Source organism: Neofelis nebulosa, chromosome 4 (genome assembly GCF_028018385.1).
Source record: "Neofelis nebulosa isolate mNeoNeb1 chromosome 4, mNeoNeb1.pri, whole genome shotgun sequence".
Classification (NCBI taxonomy): domain Eukaryota; kingdom Metazoa; phylum Chordata; class Mammalia; order Carnivora; family Felidae; genus Neofelis; species Neofelis nebulosa.
This window is the reverse complement of record NC_080785.1, coordinates 44,260,703-44,279,836: the sequence shown is the minus strand read 5'-3', so window position 1 is coordinate 44,279,836 and position 19,134 is coordinate 44,260,703. Positions and strand designations below refer to the sequence as shown.

The 19,134-nt window shown below is 41.9% G+C and overlaps 1 protein-coding gene across 1 annotated transcript in view; it reads left to right on the top strand.

Annotated features, from left to right (window-relative positions):
* Positions 1 to 19,134, top strand: part of NPSR1 (neuropeptide S receptor 1) — a 156,016-nt gene that overhangs the window by 9,431 nt on the left and 127,451 nt on the right. The window lies entirely within an intron of this gene.

Here is a 19,134-nt window from a genome sequence, read left to right as displayed (position 1 = left end):
TAAAGAAGAAGTTGCAGTCAAAAAAAGGGAAGAAAAGACGGGGAGGGCAGGCAGGGAGTTGTATAAACAGATTGAAAAGAAGCATTTCTGCATAGAAAATCAAATAGATCTTGTAGAAGACAAGTAGAAGGGAAGCTTCAGGTTTAGATGAAAGAGTTAGGTAAAAAAGACCCAAGAGGGCCATTAGACTAAACAATATATATATATATTTTGTATAGACAAGAAGATCTTTAAAGTTTTATTAGCAAAACTGTTAACAGTGAAAACTAATCAGAGAGAGGTTAATCAGGCTGCAGAGTGCTGGACAGATTATAGGGAGGGGACCTTGGGGACCGAGAATCAGTTATGATGCCCTAACGAGAGGTGTCAGTGCTCAAGCAAGGATTGTCTTATCTGATAGTGGGGACAAAGAAGCAAGAGGCCATCATGTCGGGTCACATGCAGAGTTCAGGGAATCAGAGAATGCAGGCTGAGGCAGAGAAGGAAGATGATATGGGGGTTAAAATTCGTAAGCTGGGGCGCCTGGGTGGCTCAGTCATTTGAGCGTCCGACTTCGGCTCAGGTCACGATCTCGCGGTCTGTGAGTTCGAGCCCCGCGTCAGGCTCTGGGCCATCGGCCCAGAGCCTAGAGCCTGCTTCCGATTCTGTGTCTCCCTCTCTCTCTGCCCCTCCCCCGTTCATGCTCTGTCTCTCTCTGTCTCAAAAATAAATAAATGTTAAAAAAAAAAAAATTTTAAATTCGTAAGTTGATCCCAAAATGTATATGAAAAGGCAAAGGAAATTGAATAGCCATAATAATTCTGAAAAAGTATAAAGTAAGGGGACTCATGCTAGCTGGTTTACAGACTTATTGTCAAGTTCCAGTGAGATATGGAGGGGATGCTAAACATCCAGAAATGGAAAAGAAATAGGCCCACACATACATGGTCAGTTAATTTTTGACCAAGGTAAAAAGCAGTTCAATGGAGACAGCAAAAATAGCGCAGGAGGGCGCCTGGGTGGCGCAGTCGGTTAAGCGTCCGACTTCAGCCAGGTCACGATCTTGCGGTCTGTGAGTTCGAGCCCCGCGTCGGGCTCTGGGCTGATGGCTCGGAGCCTGGAGCCTGTTTCCGATTCTGTGTCTCCCTCTCTCTCTGCCCCTCCCCCGCTCATGCTCTGTCTCTCTCTGTCCCAAAAATAAATAAAAAACGTTGAAAAAAAAATTTAAAAAAAAAAAAAAAAAAATAGCGCAGGAACGAGTGGATCGCTACGTGTAAAAAGTGGACCCGTACCCAAAGCTTACACCTTCTAAGATGTAACCCCAAATGGATCATTTACCTAAGTTTAAAACCTAAAATAAAACACCTAGAAGAAAAGACTGGAGAAAATCTTTGTGACTGTGGATTAGGCAGAAGTTTCTTACACACAACACTGAAGACACAAACCATAAAAGAAAAAACTTGATAAATATGACTCTATTAAAATTAAGAACTTCTATAACTTGAAAGATGCTATAAAGAGAATTAAATGACTGGGGTCCCTGGGTGTCTCAGTTGGTTGAGGGTCCGACTCTCGATTTCAGCTCACGTCATGATCTCGCAGTTCGTGAGTTCAAGTTCCACATCGGGCTCTGCCCTGACAATGCAAAGCCTGCTTGGGATTCTGTCTCTCCCTCTCTCTCTGCGCCCCGCCCCACTCATGCTCTCTTGCTCTCTCTCAAAACAAATAAACAAAAATTTTTAAAAAGCAATACTAATTACATATTAGGAGAAAATATCTATAAATAACATATATATCTAATAGGAACTTTTTATCCAGAACATATAAAAAAATTCTTAGAGCTCAATAAGAAAAAAATCTCACTTTAAAAAAGTGACAAAAGTTTTGAATAGACATGTCACCAAAGAAAATACACAGATGGTAAATAAGTACATGAAAAGATGTTGAGCATCCTTAGTCATTAGGGAAATACAAAATAAAACCACAGTGAAATACCATCACGTACTTATTAGAAGGGCGAAAATAAAAATATACTGACTGTATCAAGCACTGTTAAGGAGGGGAAGCCATTAGAACCATCATACATTGCTGATGGCAAGATGGTAAGGACATTTTGGAAAACTTTTTGCCATTTTCTTATGAAGTTAAACATACACTTATTGTATGTTTAACCCTCAAATCCTACTCCTGGGCATTAACCCAAGGGAAATGAAACACATGTCTACCTAAGAGCCTGTATGTCAATAATTACCCTGCCTTCACTTAAAGATGCCGGAAAGCAGAACAACCCAAATATCCTGCAGCTGGAGAATGGATAAACAAACTATAATACACCCATTCAGTGGAATATTACTTAGCAATAACAAGGAATAAACTTACAGATCTACAAAACAACACAATGGATTTCAAGTGCATTATGCTAAGTGAAAGGAAATCAGACTCAAAATACTACAGACTGTCATGATTTAATTTACATGTTATTGTTAAAAAAAAAAAAGAAACTCTAAGGGCAGAAAACAAATTGGTGGTTGCCATGGGCGGGGAGTGGGCAAAAGCCCGACTACAATGAGCACAGGGGAATCTTTTTGAATGCTGGAACTATTTCGCACTCTGATTGTGAGGATGGTTACATCTGTCAAAACTCACAGAACTATACACTCATAGGGCGAATTTTCTTCTGTATAAATTATACCTTAATAAAAAATTTATTCTCTAGAGATTCACATCGTGAGTTTAATTTTCAACCCAATGTGTTTCATTTAATAATCATAAATCCCCAAGTGTCAGCATAAGGGAAGTATAGCTGAAGCCCCAGAAAGACCCAAAACAGGATCTAAATTCAGAAGATTAGTACAGAGTTCAAGATAGATGAGTCTCCAAAAGCAGCAAGTATGCATCAAAATGGACAGAAAGGTGAAGGTCCCACTTGACACGGGTCTTTACTCACATGTCATCTCCTCAAGAGTCTTCTTCAACTTCTATGACATTATATCACACATCCGTGTGTGAAACTATGCTCGTGAGGACCAAAACTTCACTTTGTTTGATCCTGCGTCTGCAGTGTCCGCAACCATGCTGGCCCTGATGAGACCCTCGGAGAGTCTTTTTTTTTTTTTTTTTTTAACATTTATTTATTTTTGAGACAGAGAGAGACAGAGCATGAAGTGGGGAGGGGCAGAGAGAGGAGATACAGAATCGGAAGCAGGCTCCAGGCTCTGAGCCATCAGCCCAGAGCCCGACGCGGGGCTCGAACTCACGGACCGCGAGATTGTGACCTGAGCTGAAGTCGGACGCTTAACCGACTGCGCCACCCAGGCGCCCCCCTCGGAGAGTCTTAAAGAGTGAATGGACTCTATTGTGGACTTAAGATAGGTATAAATATCAACAAATAAGTCAAGGCACAGCTCTACGAATGCTTTTCTAGGGTCTTCTTTATTCTACTTTACAAGTAGACATCAACCATTAGCCGCTTAGCATGAATCTTAAGTCTGTAATAGCTAGTGCTGGTGAGAAATAATGATGAGGCTTCCTAATTTTGGAGAACATCAACAGATTTGTGAAAGGCTTTGGATGAAACTGGAGAAGGCAAAGGTGTGCTCGGGAACAGACGTTGAATGGGCAGTGCCCTTTGGTTGACCCCATAGCTAATCTCAAATCCCTTCTCACGTTCCCAGCCAAGTACTAACTGTCCTAGTGTCCCTTGCAGTTAAAAGTAGTTCAGTTTGGGAAACTTAATTTAAAAAGCCTGTGAGATTTCTGAGAAAAAGTTTCTCCTTTTCTGATAAAAGGAGAAAGATACGGCTGGCATTTTATTTTTTCCCTTCTGTCTGCCTTGAATTCTGACACAATGCATGGAACTGTGGCAGCCACTTTGTGACTGCAAGAGAAAAGCCAACGCAAGTTCGATGAGTCAAAGACAGCCGCCACCTAACTTCAGATTTCTTATTATATGAAAAAAATATTTGTTTAAGTCACTGTTAAATGGACTTTCTTTATTTTCGAGCTGAACAATTTCCCAATATATACAAAAACCAAGTGCAAAACTACATGTTTGGAAGACAGGGCCTTGAAAAAGGGCCACAGAGAATCAGATAGACATTTCATTTCTTTTGTTCCACATTTGGTTGGTACAGTGGCTGGCTATGCTCAGTTTTTCTCATCCTGCTATTATCCAGATTACGAAGGCATTGAATAGAGTTTTATAAACATTGATTCAGACTGGATCGTATGTATCTGAGTAACTACGAAAAAGTATCTCCCCTTTCTGAAAGAAAAAAGCTTAAATTTTTCAGACTGATTCTCCACGTTTCGGATAATGACAGTGTTATTCACTTGTGCAATTTTATGAAAAAATACTGAAAGCACTTTTTAAATATTATCTTAAAAAACTACCAAAACATTAAGTCATTTTTCATGACAGCTCAGCAAGAGGGGTTTCTATTCTTCCTAAAGTGTGAGGAATCATATCCTTTCCTGACACTTTAAAACGACCAAGAAGAGTGTGAGACATTAGCTCTGGACCCTGAAACCAATTCCATACTGTGCAATCCGGAACACCTCCCAGAGCTGCTCTCCCCTCATGTAGCTCTGCTGTGGGAGCAGAGCAACGACTACTTCACCGCAGGATGCTGAAGAAGGGAAGGAGCCCATTCTCATGTGGAAGATGGATTTTGGGGGAGAGAAAGAGGAAGGCAGTCATGGAGGAGCTCTACTCATTAATCTCCTATGAGGGTGCCCGCAAACTGAGAGTGGATGAGTGGCGAAGGCTGATGCCCTTCCCCTTGAAAACCAGCCTCCCAGACTCTCCACCACCCAGGTTCTCCACCCACCTGCACTCTCCACTCTCCAACTCTCTATTCTCCCAGATTCTCTACTCACCCTACTCTCCACTCACCCAGATTCCCCACCCACACAGGTTCTCCACCCACCCATACTGTCCACTCTCCAACTCTCTACTCTCCCAGATTCTCTACTCACCCAGATTCTCCATTTGCCTACACTCTCCACACTCCCCAATTCTCTACCCACCCACACTGTTCACACCCCCAGATTCTGCACCCTCCCACACTGTTCACACTCCCAGATTCTCCACCCACCCAGATTCCCCACCCACCACACTCTCTATCAGGGTATTCCCCTAATACCAAAGGTAAATAAAGCAGAAACTTCCAGGGATTCCTCCCCTATTTATGTTTCATTTTTGGAAGGAAAGAGACAGTTCTCCCACAGATAGAAGTAAGTTGTTGAAGAGGAATAAGAAGGAAGCATAACCTTGACACAAACCACAATCAGTTAGGCTTTCCCACACTGTCAAGAGCTATCTTTCCCTTCACTATCTCTGCTGCCTGCTCTCATACCTGCCTGCCCAGGCATTCAGCTTTGACCTTCCATGCTCTGCCTTGAAAACTTTTTTTCTCCCTCTTTTCCCTAGTCCTCCCTCCATCTAAAAACATTCTTCCCCAACAAGCTGATTCCAAGTATCAGCATAAAAGCCTTTCTGAGTAAGGGAGTTCTTTCCCAGCGGTGTCTCTCCCCACAGCGCCCTTAACCTTCCAAGGCTATTTGCATTTTAAAGAGCATTTTGCTTAACATAAACAATCCCCTACTCTCTGAGCATCCTGGACCGAGATAGTGAAGATCACAGGGTCTAGAGGAGTTGTTAGAGTTCCTTGAAGAATTGACAGCAAGGGGGAAAAGGGCTCCCCTTAATTCTTCTTTTTCTGGCTCCCAAAGGCTATTGCCCAGCTCCTCTGCTGGGCTGGAGCCCTGATTCACCCAGGCCTGCAGTGTTCCGACTCTGCACCTGATAAGAGGTCTCCCACGGCACTCAGAATTCTATTCACGTACAGATATCGAGCCGAAGTCTTTGCTCAAGGACCATTATTCACAACTCATAATTTAATAAAAAATGAAATGGAATATTGTTAGGGCCCGAATGCAAGTTTCCTTCCTTTCATCTAGTATTGTGGACTATTGCCCTTGGCAACACATAGCAATCTATGCAAATAGAAGATATTCTTTCAACTGAGGATAAATTTAATTTTCTTTCCAATGCATTATTTCTTTTTGAGGATTTTTTTTTCCTAGGTTGGGATAAAAATGCAAAAGGTATTCAAGAATACAGACACTACTTGCCCAAAATAAAACTTAGGATAATTTATTGAATGCTACCCGCCAAGCACTTTGTTTTCTCCATCAATTATTTCATTTTCTCCTTCATTACTCAGGTTAAACTAGGTTATGCGGTGGTAGCAAGTAACCAGGTATTATCAGACAGCTAAAACTATGTTTATTTCCTGCTCATGCCACATGTTTATTATGGGTTAACAAGGAGCCCCTGCTTATTGTAGTTACTCAGGGACACAGGCTGACGGAGGCTCCATCTCAACACAGGCTGCCATGATACCAGGGCTAAAAGACAGACAGAAAATGTGAACCCTGTCCTGGCTCTTATAGCTCCTACCCAGAAATGACACATATCACTTCTGCTCACAATTCATTGGCCAAAGTCAGTCCGCGGTCAGATCTGATATCAAAGGAGAAAGGAAAGAGCATCCTCCCTCTGGGAGAGGCAGGGGCTGTTGGTGATCAGAACTGTGTGTGCAGCTCTTGTAACTCTGAAACAGGCATTATTATCCTTGATTTACAGAGAGAAAAGGTGAGGCTCATAGAAGATAAGTTCACAGAATAATCAGTTGTCCAAAAATGTGAACCCCATCGGATCTGGTTCAGAAGCACATGCTCTCTGCACCGTAACAGAACCCCACAAAGATGTTCCTCAGAACTCTAACTATGTGGACCGTGGCCAACAAAGTCTGGGAAAATGCACATATTATATATCACCATATATAATGTAGTGGCCTATTTAAGTTTCTGAGAAGTCTTACAGTAAAGAAAGCAGTTTAATTTTGCTTAATCAGAAGTTCCCAAATTTATCTGACCACAGAACATCATGATGTTACCTCTAATAATATGCCATCGAGACAATGGTCCTGGAACACACGTGAGAAAATTCTCTACCAAATCATGTTCTTTCCCCATGGAACCTGCGGAATAACCTAACAGAATGACCTGTTTGGGCAGATGAAGCCCAGAGAGGTAAAGCCATCTTCCCAAAGTCACACAGCCAATAAATGGTAGAGACAGGACAGAATTGTAGGCTCTAGATATCTAAGTCAGAGCTCCTGGTTGGCTTGTGGAAGGATCGTGAAAATACAAGAATCCCTTATAAACTGGAAAGTATTAGTCAACTTTAACATAGCATTAATTCTTGAAATGTATAAAATATTTGAATAAATGAAAAAACATGTGGGGCTTCAGGATAGGAAGGTTAAATTGTGTGAAGATGTCAATTCCTCCCAAATTACCTTATAATGTCTAAAACAATTTTAGCCAAAATTTCAATGTGATTGTTTTATTTTGATAAAATAATTCAAAAGCTTATAAAAAGCAGGTGAGAAAAATGAAGAGATTTTTAATATAAATGCTAATGAGGAAGAGGCATTTTTCCCTATCAGCTCTTAATAAATATACATCTGCATTAAGCAAAAACATTTCAGAAATAGCACAGTAATTGGCATCAATAATAATACAAATTTGACCTAAACATAAAGTTCTTGTGCATTAATGAACTTAATACTACAAAGAAACTACAAAAATTAGTAAGAAAGAATGCATATTTTAGCAATAAAAGTAGAAGGTGGGTGGGTGATGATTCTTACATCACATAAGGTTATAAGATCGATTTCACTTGGATTTTGAAATGAAGTTTTTACAAAATAGCTAGAAAAAAGCGTAATTATCAGACTGATTTTGGGATGACCAAGAACTTTCTAAGTTTAAAAATAAAAATTTAAAGGGAAACAAAAACAGAAAATTATTTGCAACAGATCTAAATCTGTTACTATTATAGCTAATAATAGTACATAATTGTGTGATGAATATAACATGATTAAAGCCTTTAATATATAATGAGCACATAGGAGGAAAAGATATTTCTAATGGAAAAATGGGCAAAAGAAATAAAAACAATTTTAGATTAAATGCGGAGCTAAAAGAACATATAAAAAATATTGTCTGCTAGTGTCTGAACAATACAAACTTAACAATGAGACATATCAAATTGGCAAAGATTAAAGAAAAATACTACGTAAAGCATGTGACAGTTCTGTAAAACTGTTAAGAGAATAAATCAGGGCAACTGACATGTTTTCTGGAGAGCAATTTGGTAATACACCGCAAGCCTAAACGATGTATTGCACTGCACTTGGACTTAGTAATTCTGCTTACAGGATTGAGCCATAGGAATACTAAAGAAATATTCACAGAAAGTTTAGACATGGGTTTATGTATTAAGTTGTTTTATTCACTATGTATCTGGTAGTAGAAGAGTAAAATAATGATCTAACCACGGGATGGAGTATTATGCACCTATAACAATCAATCATTGTTTTCATTCAATGCTAAAGCTTTTTAAAAATCACAATTAACTGTATATATAATATATTCCAAGTTTTATAAGCTACGTAGATACACACTGAGAAAACATGGAAGGAAATATACCAAAATGAGAAAGTGAGAAGTTCTCTCTGGAAGGTGATTTTTGCCTTTGGTAAGTATTTTACTAAATTTTCGACAACAAACACCTATTACTTTCATTATCAGAAACAACAAAATAGTCATATAAAATACTCTATGCAGACTTTTAAATATATTTTGCACATTGCATTTCCATAAGAGCAAATGAAAATATCTTTTTCTGCAGAGAAACCTTAAGGGAGGTTCTAAAAGGCATCTGAGAGCAAGACACCTTTGTGACAGCAAAGTATGCCAAAAAGAGGGAAAGATTCCAGAGAATGTACTGGCCCCTGAGGCTCACACATGGAAGGGTCTGGGGAGCTGCCCGTGTCTCTCTAATAATGGCCCATGTATATGGGGGAGGGATGTGGTCTTGAAATAATTAAGGTTACGCGCTTTCGGAGCCACAGCCAGGCTCTGGAATTTAGTGGGATCAATGCTGCGATTCTCCCTTTTCATTTCTTTCTTTCTCCTGTCTCTTTTCACTCCCCTTAGAATTTCTCTGCACTCCAACCCCCAACTGAGATTTTGATAGTGGTTTCTGGATTATGCATGCAGCCTGTGAGTTATCTGTTTCTTTGAAAACCCACTTTTCCAATCCTGCATCATTTTTCTATCATTGTTGGGATGGGCTGAACCACTAATTGTTCTTGAACTTCCATGCTAAAGAGTAGGAAGGTGGTTTAGACAGGGGCAGGCATCGGGCTAGAGGACCAGTCTCTAGGGCACTTGTCCCTGCCGGGGTAACCGAGGCTCCTGGGTATAAACCCAAGGTGATATGGCCAACTCCACCAACACCCAAGAGGTTCAGATAGGAGTGATGCTTGCAGCTAAGCAGGTAGTTACATCTGTAGGCCTCAGATAGGTTCCCACGGAATGACTGACAAGAGGTGGAGGGACTAGTGTGTGACCCTGGGCAGGGAAGGCTTGCAAGACTCAGATAACATGTAGGAGACCCAGAAATGCAGACAAGGGAATTAGAGGACAAATGGAAACCAAGGCAGATGAGTAGCTGTATGAATTGGGTGCAAGGTAACTCATTAGCCATTTATACTCTGTTGACCAACCACTCAACGTAGGTGCCCAGAAAGTGAAGTCACCAGGAGTTCAGGATGATCTCCCTGGAATCCTCATACTTGGTGCCTCTCATGCCCCTTTCTATTACCCATTCTCATCTACTCCATATCCTGGCCTCATGTCTGCCCCTGCTTGTCATCTGCTAAGTCCTGCCAGTTTCTTTTAGCTACTCGAATGTGAGATAGACTGGAAACTACAGATTGAAAGTATCAGAGTCTGAACTGCAGTGGGCTTCCAAGGGGGAGGGTTCCGTGGACACTTTCCCCCATTTATTAGTACCTCCAGAACAGAAAACAAGTTCCCGGAGGCTTTTTTAAATTATGTGGATCAACAAGAAGAATAGTTTTTGGTATATTACATAGTAATTACTTTAGTTCCTACTACATTATAGAGATTTGGACCTAATTTACCCAAATGTTAGTGTTTTTTTTTTTAAAAAAATTAATGTTTATTTATTTTTGAGAAAGAGAGAGAGAGAGAGAAACAGAGCATGAGCAGGGGAGGGGCAGTGAGAGAGGGAAACACAGAATCCAAAGCAGGCTCCAGACTCAGCTGTCAGCACAGAGCCTGACGCGGGGCTCGAACTCACAAACCGTGAGATCGTGACCTGAGCTGAAGTCGGACACTTAACCGACTAAGTCACCCAGGTGGTCTCAAATGTTAGTTTTTTTTTTTTTAATATTTCAAGGGTCTGGAGCTCAAATAGCAATTTAAATGCTCATCTCAGTTCTTGGTACATAGCAGGAACTTCATTTGTTTGTTCAACAAATATTAATTACGACCTGGACTTGCAGCCCAGTGGGTTTTCAGATGATTTCTAATATCTGTGGTGTGGTATATTATGGGAATTCAGATGGAATCCCAGAGTTTAATTGCTCCAAAGCTACCAATACACCCTATCTGTGATTAATCGAGAGGTCCTCTTGTGAGCCAAGAATGAATCAGAAGAAGGGACTCACATTGAAATGAATGTGGGGCAGTGGTATTTCTGTTGCTGGTGGAATTCAAGCGTTCGCCAGTAACCAAAAGGCTGAATCAGACAGTCCCATGCAAATGTGGTCCCATGCTACCAAACCCTGATTGAAATGAGAACAATTAGGCAGTGGGAAATTAACATTGTTAATTAAACATGAAATATAACCCATGGCAGTAATGATAAAACACTCCAGAGCAATAAGTAACCCTTTCTTGTCAGAGTAGAAAGAGCTGATGCAGTTATTCAATACGTCCTGGAGGCTAAACTGAGAAATAAATGTTAGGCAGTGAATCACTTCCCTGTGCAGTCCCAATCTGAAGGAGATAAAATTGTCTTCTGTCACTCATGATGGTGGTGTTGAGAGATAGGGCAAAGGCAGTTCAGACAGTGAAGACAATTCTAGATGGAGAATTTATTTTTCTCTTGGTAGTTAAGTTCTCCTAACTCAGGACAAAGATCTAGCTAGAATATACCTGGCCCCATTTTTTTTTTAAAAAGTTGCTTTTCAGGACACAGGTCCAGTTTCTCATTATTAAGCCTTCCATTGCTCTGTGACCACACTTAATGTTCATAAGTGGCCCCTATCTGTCCTACTAACCCGAGAGTTTTCACCGTCCTCCTTCACTTACACTACTGCTAGGCATTCTACTCTTTCCTTGGCTACTTCTCATTTTTTCAGACTCGGTTCACATGTTAATTTCTCCAAGATATACCTTTTGGCCAACCATGACTAGTGTCTCGTCCAGTTCTATTACATGCCCCTTATTTGGAATTCTACAAAATCTCCATTATAGTAGCTCACACTTTTTTTTTTTTTTTTTTTACATATATGCCTCCACCATCAGACTGTGAGTTCCTTATCTTAGCTTTCCTTCCTTCCTCAGACTATGTTGAACTTTAGTACTAGCTTCTCAATAAATGTTTGTCGGAATTGATTATACAGAAAGCAAACCAGTATGTTTGTTTTCACAGCAACACAATTTCAAGGACAGTTTTCCACTTCTGGTCTATCATTTCTACACCAACATATATATGTACGTGTGTATGTACATATATATGTATATATGTGTGTGTGTATGTATATATATGTATATATGTACGTGTGTGTATGTACATATATATGTATATATGTATGTGTGTGTACACATATATGTATATATGTGTGTATGTGTATGTACATATATATGTATATATGTGTGTACATATATATGTATATATGTACGTGTGTGTGTATGTACATATATATGTATATATGTATATATGTATGTATGTGAGAACCAAGGTTCTCGAACCCCTTAGGGCAAATGCCTTCCCTTACCCACTCCCCCCCCACCCCCCCCCCACCCCCCCCCCCCCCCGCCAAATATACTACAGGAGTTCACAGAATGACTCTTGGTTCACAACACTTTGGGACCATCTTTGTGCACAGCCGTGCTGTCAACTTCAAAAGACCCAGGCTGTGGGAATACCTCCCCTCTTATTCACGTTCTCTATTCTTCCAGCAAGAGGCCCCTGTCAGTTTGTCCCACCAGCCCCTAGTAAGAGAGTGTCCTGGGCCCCTGTTAAAGTGATATGAAAGTGATATGTGATATATGTGAAAGTGATATAAAGTGATATGAAAAGCTTTACAGAAAATTTAAAACCTGAATTAACATCCGCACTTACATGTAGCTTTCTATAATTTCTTGTTTTTGCAACAGTAACTATTTTAAAAGTTTTGCCATATATTTTCTCATAACTGAGTAGTAGAAATGAAGGCTATCCTGGGTAATCGTACATGGAATTCCTATAGCTCTGGGTAAAACAGTTTGAAAAGGTGAATGCAGATAGGTGGCGATGATGATAATAATTCAATTGTATTTGCAAAGGTGTCTCTCAGATGGCTACTGGGAGGGTGGTGAAAATGCAGAGGCGGCTGTGGGGGAGAGGCCAAGGTGTGCACCCTGGAGCAAGCCCAGTCCTACCTCTGAGCCTTCTAGTTGACCATTTCCTGGCAGTGCGTCTGAAGCAGCAGGTGAGGTGAGACATGGGGAGAAGTTGGCACAAACTCCTGAATGAGAGGTTCCCAACTGTGCAGAAATGGCTACTGCCCAGGGGTTTCTAGATCCCCTGAATGTGTCTCATTCCTCAAGTCTAATCAAGCAGCTTCAGGAATCCAAAGCTTTGTAGTCTGTTCCTACCTGTCTCACTTTAAATTGCGTGCTCCCTTCATTGCCTGGTGATTCATCCTCAGTGAAATTAGACATTTTCAGATCTTTGCTTGATATTTGCAGCCTACCTAAGCAAATTAATTGGGCTCTGAGCAGCCTCAGAGCCTGAGTGCTGTGAAAGACAGGTGGCGTCTGAGTCTCAGTGACAGGGGAGCGGAGTTTCTTTGCCTGCTCCCTGAGAACTGAGGCTGAATCATAACCCGAGACTTCATTTCCTCTCCTGGGAAGTAAGATATATTTGCTCCTTCCTGTGTCTGAAGGATTCATCTTCAACATCGCAAAAATAACAATAACCATAAAATGAACCATGAAAATGTAAGGGGTACAGAAAGTTCTATGATTCCTGGGACAGATGATACAGCTACATCTTGTATGATATTTATGATTACAGTTGTGTGGAAGTCATACACTGCTCCAGTGTCCATCCATCCAAGCACATACTGAGCACTGACCTTACACTCAGCCCTGTAGGACACAGTCATGAAACTAACCTGAGCCACTGACAAGTTTTAGGTCAGAGAAAAATGAAGATCTGTCTTCCAACTGCAAATTGAAAGTAAATGAGGTGACTTCACCATCTCTGACCCCAAATTGTAAGAGAAAACCACTATAGAAGCAGGGCATGCACTTTTCAGTCAAGTAAAGCTGTGTTCAAATCCCAGCTGCATCACTTATGAACCAGATATTCCAGGCTACTAAGTTTTATTTTTAATTTTTTTCAATGTTTATTTATTTTTGAGACAGAGAGAGGCAGAGCATGAACGGGGGAGGGTTAGAGAGAGAGGGAGACACAGAATCCGAAGCAAGCTCCAGGCTCTGAGCTGTTAACACAGAGCCCGATGCAGGGCTCGAACTCACGGACCGTGAGATCGTGACCTGAGCCGAAGTCGGACGCTTAACCGACTGAGCCACCCAGGTGCCCCAGGCTACTAAGTTTTTGAGCGAGGACAATGATGTCTCATTGGTCAGTCTGTGATAATTCCATGAGAAATATGTAAAGCTTCTCAAATGATAGTTTGTAGATGACAATCAATCAATAATTGTTTGATATAATTGTTAAAGATACTTTAGGCTTTTTAAAAAAAATTCTCGTTTCCAGGACTCCTCTGGAAAAGTGGATCCCCATTCCTTGGATTTGGATAAATCATGCTTTCTCCTCCAGACAAATCTGACATATCCAGCATTAATTACTATCACCCAACTAAATGTATTTCCTGAGATAATTCCCATTTCAGATAACCTGTTCTATTATACTTCTAATTAACCTTTCACTTGTCATTAACTGTGTATCCATCCGACAGATATTTATTAAGCACTTTCTACAGGGAAGACAGAATGCCAGCCTGGAGTGGTGCCATGGACCTAATGCCCGCCCTTAGGGGCGTCCTTTTGGCCTTAGAAGCCTATTCTATGGAGTGAAATCCCAAGTATCAGCCCTGTGGCAGCACCAGCATCATCAAGTGAAGGCTGCAATCCATCTCTCTAAATCCCTGCTCTTCATCTTCTGATCTGCAAAGAGATGACATCACTGCACGGCCTCATGACTTTGAATTTGAAAACCAATTAGTCATGAGCCTAAAACCACATAGCTGAGTTGAAAACACTGTAGTCTCTAGTCACTGCAAAATTTCAAATTCGCCGGTTAAGCATCTGGCAGGAATTTTGCCTCATGTGACCACTAGGGGGCATTTGATCCTCAACTATATCCTGCAATAGTTTTGAGAATGGTATTAGAACACCATCCCTATCTGGGGGAAGGGGGTCTGGGTGGAGAGCTGGTTGGGCTCAGGTGAAATTCCAATAGACTGTAACTGAAAATGGCGTGAACAGGGTGAATTCAAGCATCGTCCTGAAAAGGTTGTGAGTTATTTATAAATGACTCCTCAAACCTATGTGTAGTATAGGAAACTAAGGACGGAGGTAAACCAGTTTTTACTGTGCGTATACTATGCATCAAGCTGTGAGCTAGAAGTCTCCGTTTTCATCATCATATGTATCCATCACAAGTATCCTCTGGCAGAGTTTATCTTTCTCTTCATTTTATAAATGAGAAAATAGACTCAGATTGTCACTTACCAATGTAACACACATCTAGCAAGTAACAAAGAATCTGATCCCAGGTCGGGCTGGTTTCGAAGTCTACCCACTTTTCTACACATCACTCGCCAGGTTGTGACAGTCAAACGCCCCTGAACTTGCTTCCTGAATTCCCATTGTCGTAATTTTCCAAATCCTCATATTACCGTGGGATTTGTGTGGGTCTATGTGTCTGTGCACACATGGGTAAGAACACTATGAATAAATGATCCCACAAGTAAGTGTTTGCATGCTTAATGCCCCTTGTACTACTTGACTGAAACAGGATTTAAACTTGGCCGAGCACAATTTATATACTCTACATGTTGTATTTTCCCTTATAATGCCAACGCCTTATACTATAGACAATTAATTGATTTTGAATGAATTAATAAACAAAGAAGTAAACATGGCTTTTAGGAAGACTCCAGAAAGCAAGGAGGGCTTTGGGGAGGTGGGGGGGGGGTGTCTTCTTCCATCTGGAAATTTCCTGAAGCTTCTGAGGTAAGGTGAGATTGTCTTCAAATAGAGAACACTAAAGCAAGAGCAGGGGGCCTAATTTCACAGGACCTGCTCAGCCTGCCCTGTAGACATCATCCAATCCCAAGGAGAATAGACCCTGACCGGTTTACGGAGAGCCTTGGGTCTACCAGCCCAAAACAGTTACTGCAAGCTTCTAAGAAAAGGCTCAGCCAAGCTAGCACTGACTGTGCCAGCCCTCCTGAGGCCTGACTTCCAATTCACTGATATATCTAAGCAAGATAATTTGATTTGCAGTGTTTGTCACTCTGTGCTCCCAGCAGAACAGATCTGAGCTCCAAGCCTACTTTGACGATATTGGATGCCTGGGTCGGAATTGTGCAGCACAAAAACAAAGAAAACAGCCGCCCCATGCCCACTGAGAGGCCGGAGGTCTTCCAGTATGGAGAAACTTGATTTCTGGAAATCGGAACTTTGATCTCAGCAGCGTAATCGGCAATGTGCCATGTGAAAAGCAAACTGTTTAACCACTTCAGTGCTGTTTTTCTGGAAATGAGGCCTGACCGTACTTATCGCAGGCAGTAACTAACATTATGTGAGGAAAGGAGAGCGTCAGGAGAGAGACATTCTGGGAAAAAACGTTAACTTCTAGTTCAGATTTACCTGAGTTCAGTTGATTAAATCTCCTCATCCCTCCAGTTCTCATCCAGAAGGCCTTCAGAGTACAATTTTAGTTGAAAAAAGTTCTGTGTCAGAAGTAGAAAACAGAGAAGGTTGACTCTACCTCTGCAAACTGGGAAGAATCCCTATAAAGTAGAGAGTAGGTAAGACATTCTGAGGGAAGGGCAGACAGATTCACGGAAGGGCAGACAGATTCACTGAAGAGTCTCTCCCTGGAAAAGCAATGAGAAGAGTCTGGCCCCAGGGGAGTCCAGAGGCTGCGGTGGGGTGAGTTTCTGTGGGAAGTTCACCGAATGCTGCAGACTCCATGGGGGAGACACGGAAAGCAGCTATCATCCAGCTGAGGGATGTGGGCAGCCGACCAGGGCCATAGGTGGTGCTGGTGAAGACGGAGACCCAGTAGGGAAAACAGCCCTGTATCCACCACCTTCCTGACACTCAACCACTGCCGGCAGAGAAACATGCCTCCTTCTCTGTCTGCTCCGAGACTTTGCTCTCTGCCCACTCACCGTGGAGATCTCGATTCCCGATCTGGCAAAGAAGCATCACAAACATTCTGACTTCTTCCTTTCTTCTTCATCTGAGGCTAAAAGAGTTTAACAGAAATCATCTCAGTACTGGGCAAGCGTGGAAATAACCCCCCACACCACCATTGCCCGGGCTGAGAAGGTTTGCTGGACAGGACCCAGTGTCCTATAATTTGAAAAAAGGAATTTCTTGAAGGCATCAAAGCCTTTTTCCCTGTGAGACATTTCCTGAAAGAAACAGGAGAAAATCTTGGAAAATCTCTCATTTGTATTCTCAGTGGGGCTTGGCAGGACTTTGTATGCCCACATCTCCAACACCACCAGCTCTAGGGGCTCCTCGTCTTTTCCTGAATCATAAACACCCCACGACCCCATCACCCTCCCTGATAGCACAGTATATTAGGACCATATTGGGGACATAGGTGCCTCATCCCCCACCCTGGCCCCCGACTGTATCAGCTCTCAGCCTCACGGTGGCAGTGAGACCTTCTGCTAACAGACGTCTAAGTCATCTAGTTTCTTACGTTGGTCCCCAAGTTGCTCTAAAGTTTTAAAAGGTAGGTCCTCCAAGTTCAAACCACCTATTTATGCTCTACGACCTACCTGCTAGCTGCTGAAAGGGGAACATCATTCTGGTACATCAAAGGCTTCCCCTGTTGTGTCTGCTCCTGACAACTGCCTGTCTATCTCAAAGGAGAGAATTCTCTTCCAAAAACCACCCCCTCACTCCACTCAGACTAACCTTTTTCATAATAGTTTTCACTCTTGATGCTTTCTCAATGCTGTTCATATCTAGACTGCTAGAGAGAAGAATCATCCAGAAGAAGGTGACCCTTCTGGTTACAAAAAGACCAGAGAAAAATCTGGAACCTGGCACTGATCAGAGACTGTTCTCATCAGGGGAGATGAAGTAAGCATGCTGGAGGTGGGGTATTGACCACCTGTGCCCTTCAAAGTAGCCCTTCAAAGAGGTCATCAAGCCTGTGGTCCCCCCATTCTAGTTGTGCAGCCAGCCCCCTGGCACTGCCATTAACGCTATTCCCCCTACTCCCACCATCTGCATTCACTCCTGATCTCTGCCCAGGGCCCCAGGAACCCATCTGTAAATCTGCGATGGAGGACCTAAATATCAGTATTACAAAGTGCAGGACTGAGGGACATGTGAGCTCCAGCCTGGATTTCTGGAAAGGATAGGGCTGGAGGAGAAACCATGAGAAACTGCCCCGGCCCTGGAACCCAGCAAAGCAGGTGTAGGTTTCTATGTGGCAGCCCCAGGGAACCCCAGTGATGCTTGGGGATAATAGGGGCTCAGAGAATGGAGCTGACTCAGTACGCTTCCCAGCTCCCTCCCCTCCTTCAGGCTAGAGGCTTCCCTACACCGTCACCTTATTTTGTTTTGGCAAATCTAATCCATTTCTTTTCATTGAAATATTTTACTGCCCTATATGAAAGTACCACCTTTTATGTAGCCATTTCTCCAACTGACCGAAAAAAGCAATATGCACAATACATAGAGAGTAGAGTACATATCAGATTGCTGTCCACACACACAAAATACTATTTACTTGCTATGGGTATATGTGTGTGTGTATGTCTGTGTGTAATTGGAAAGATAATGTAATCAAAATGATATCTGCCTTCTGGGAGAAGGAGTTGATCAAGACAGAGAGTAGTAGCAAAGGGGCTTTGAGCTTTATCTGAATTGTTACAATTTTGTAATTAAGTAATCTCTACACCCAATGTGGGGCTGGAACTCATGACTCTGAGATCAAGAGTCACGTGTTCTACTGAGTGAGCCAGTCAGCTGCCCCTGAATTGTTATAGTATTTTTTTTTTTAAAGAGAGAGAGCAGGGGAGGGGAGCAGAAGGAGACACAGAGTCTTAAACAGGCTCCACACTCATTATGGAGCCTGACGTTGGACTCAGTCCCACCACCCTGGGATCATGACCCAGGCCCAAATCAAGAGTGGGACAGAAGCTCAATCAACTGAGCCCCCAGGCACCTCTATAGATCTTAAAGAATTAATCCATCTGTCACTGCATAACTTAAAGTTAATTTAATGTAAGAAAAAGTGCTACTGTGATGCCTCAGATATTTAGAGTGTATTAAGGTTCTCCACAGAAAACACAGCCAATGGGGAGAGAGAGAGAGAGACTTATTTTAAGAAAGTTGCTCACGTGATTGTGGGACTGGCAAGTCTTAAATCCATAAATGAGCCAGAAGGCTGGAAACTCAGGCCTGATTTCTATGTTTCTCAAGGAATTCTTTGAGAAATCCTTCTTTGGGAAACTTCAGTTTTTGCTCTCAAGGCTTTCAACTTATTGGATGAATCCCACCCATATTATGGAGGGTTATTCCGCTGTATTTAAACTGAAGTTGAATGTAGATGTTAGTCATATCTACAAAATACCTTCACAGCAACATTTTACATTACTGGTTGACCAAACAATTGGTCATTGTAGCCTACTCGAGTTGACACATGAAATTTTACCATCACAATGGGTATCTTCAGGCTCTTCTTATCTTCACCAAGTAAGAGCTGCAGTTCAG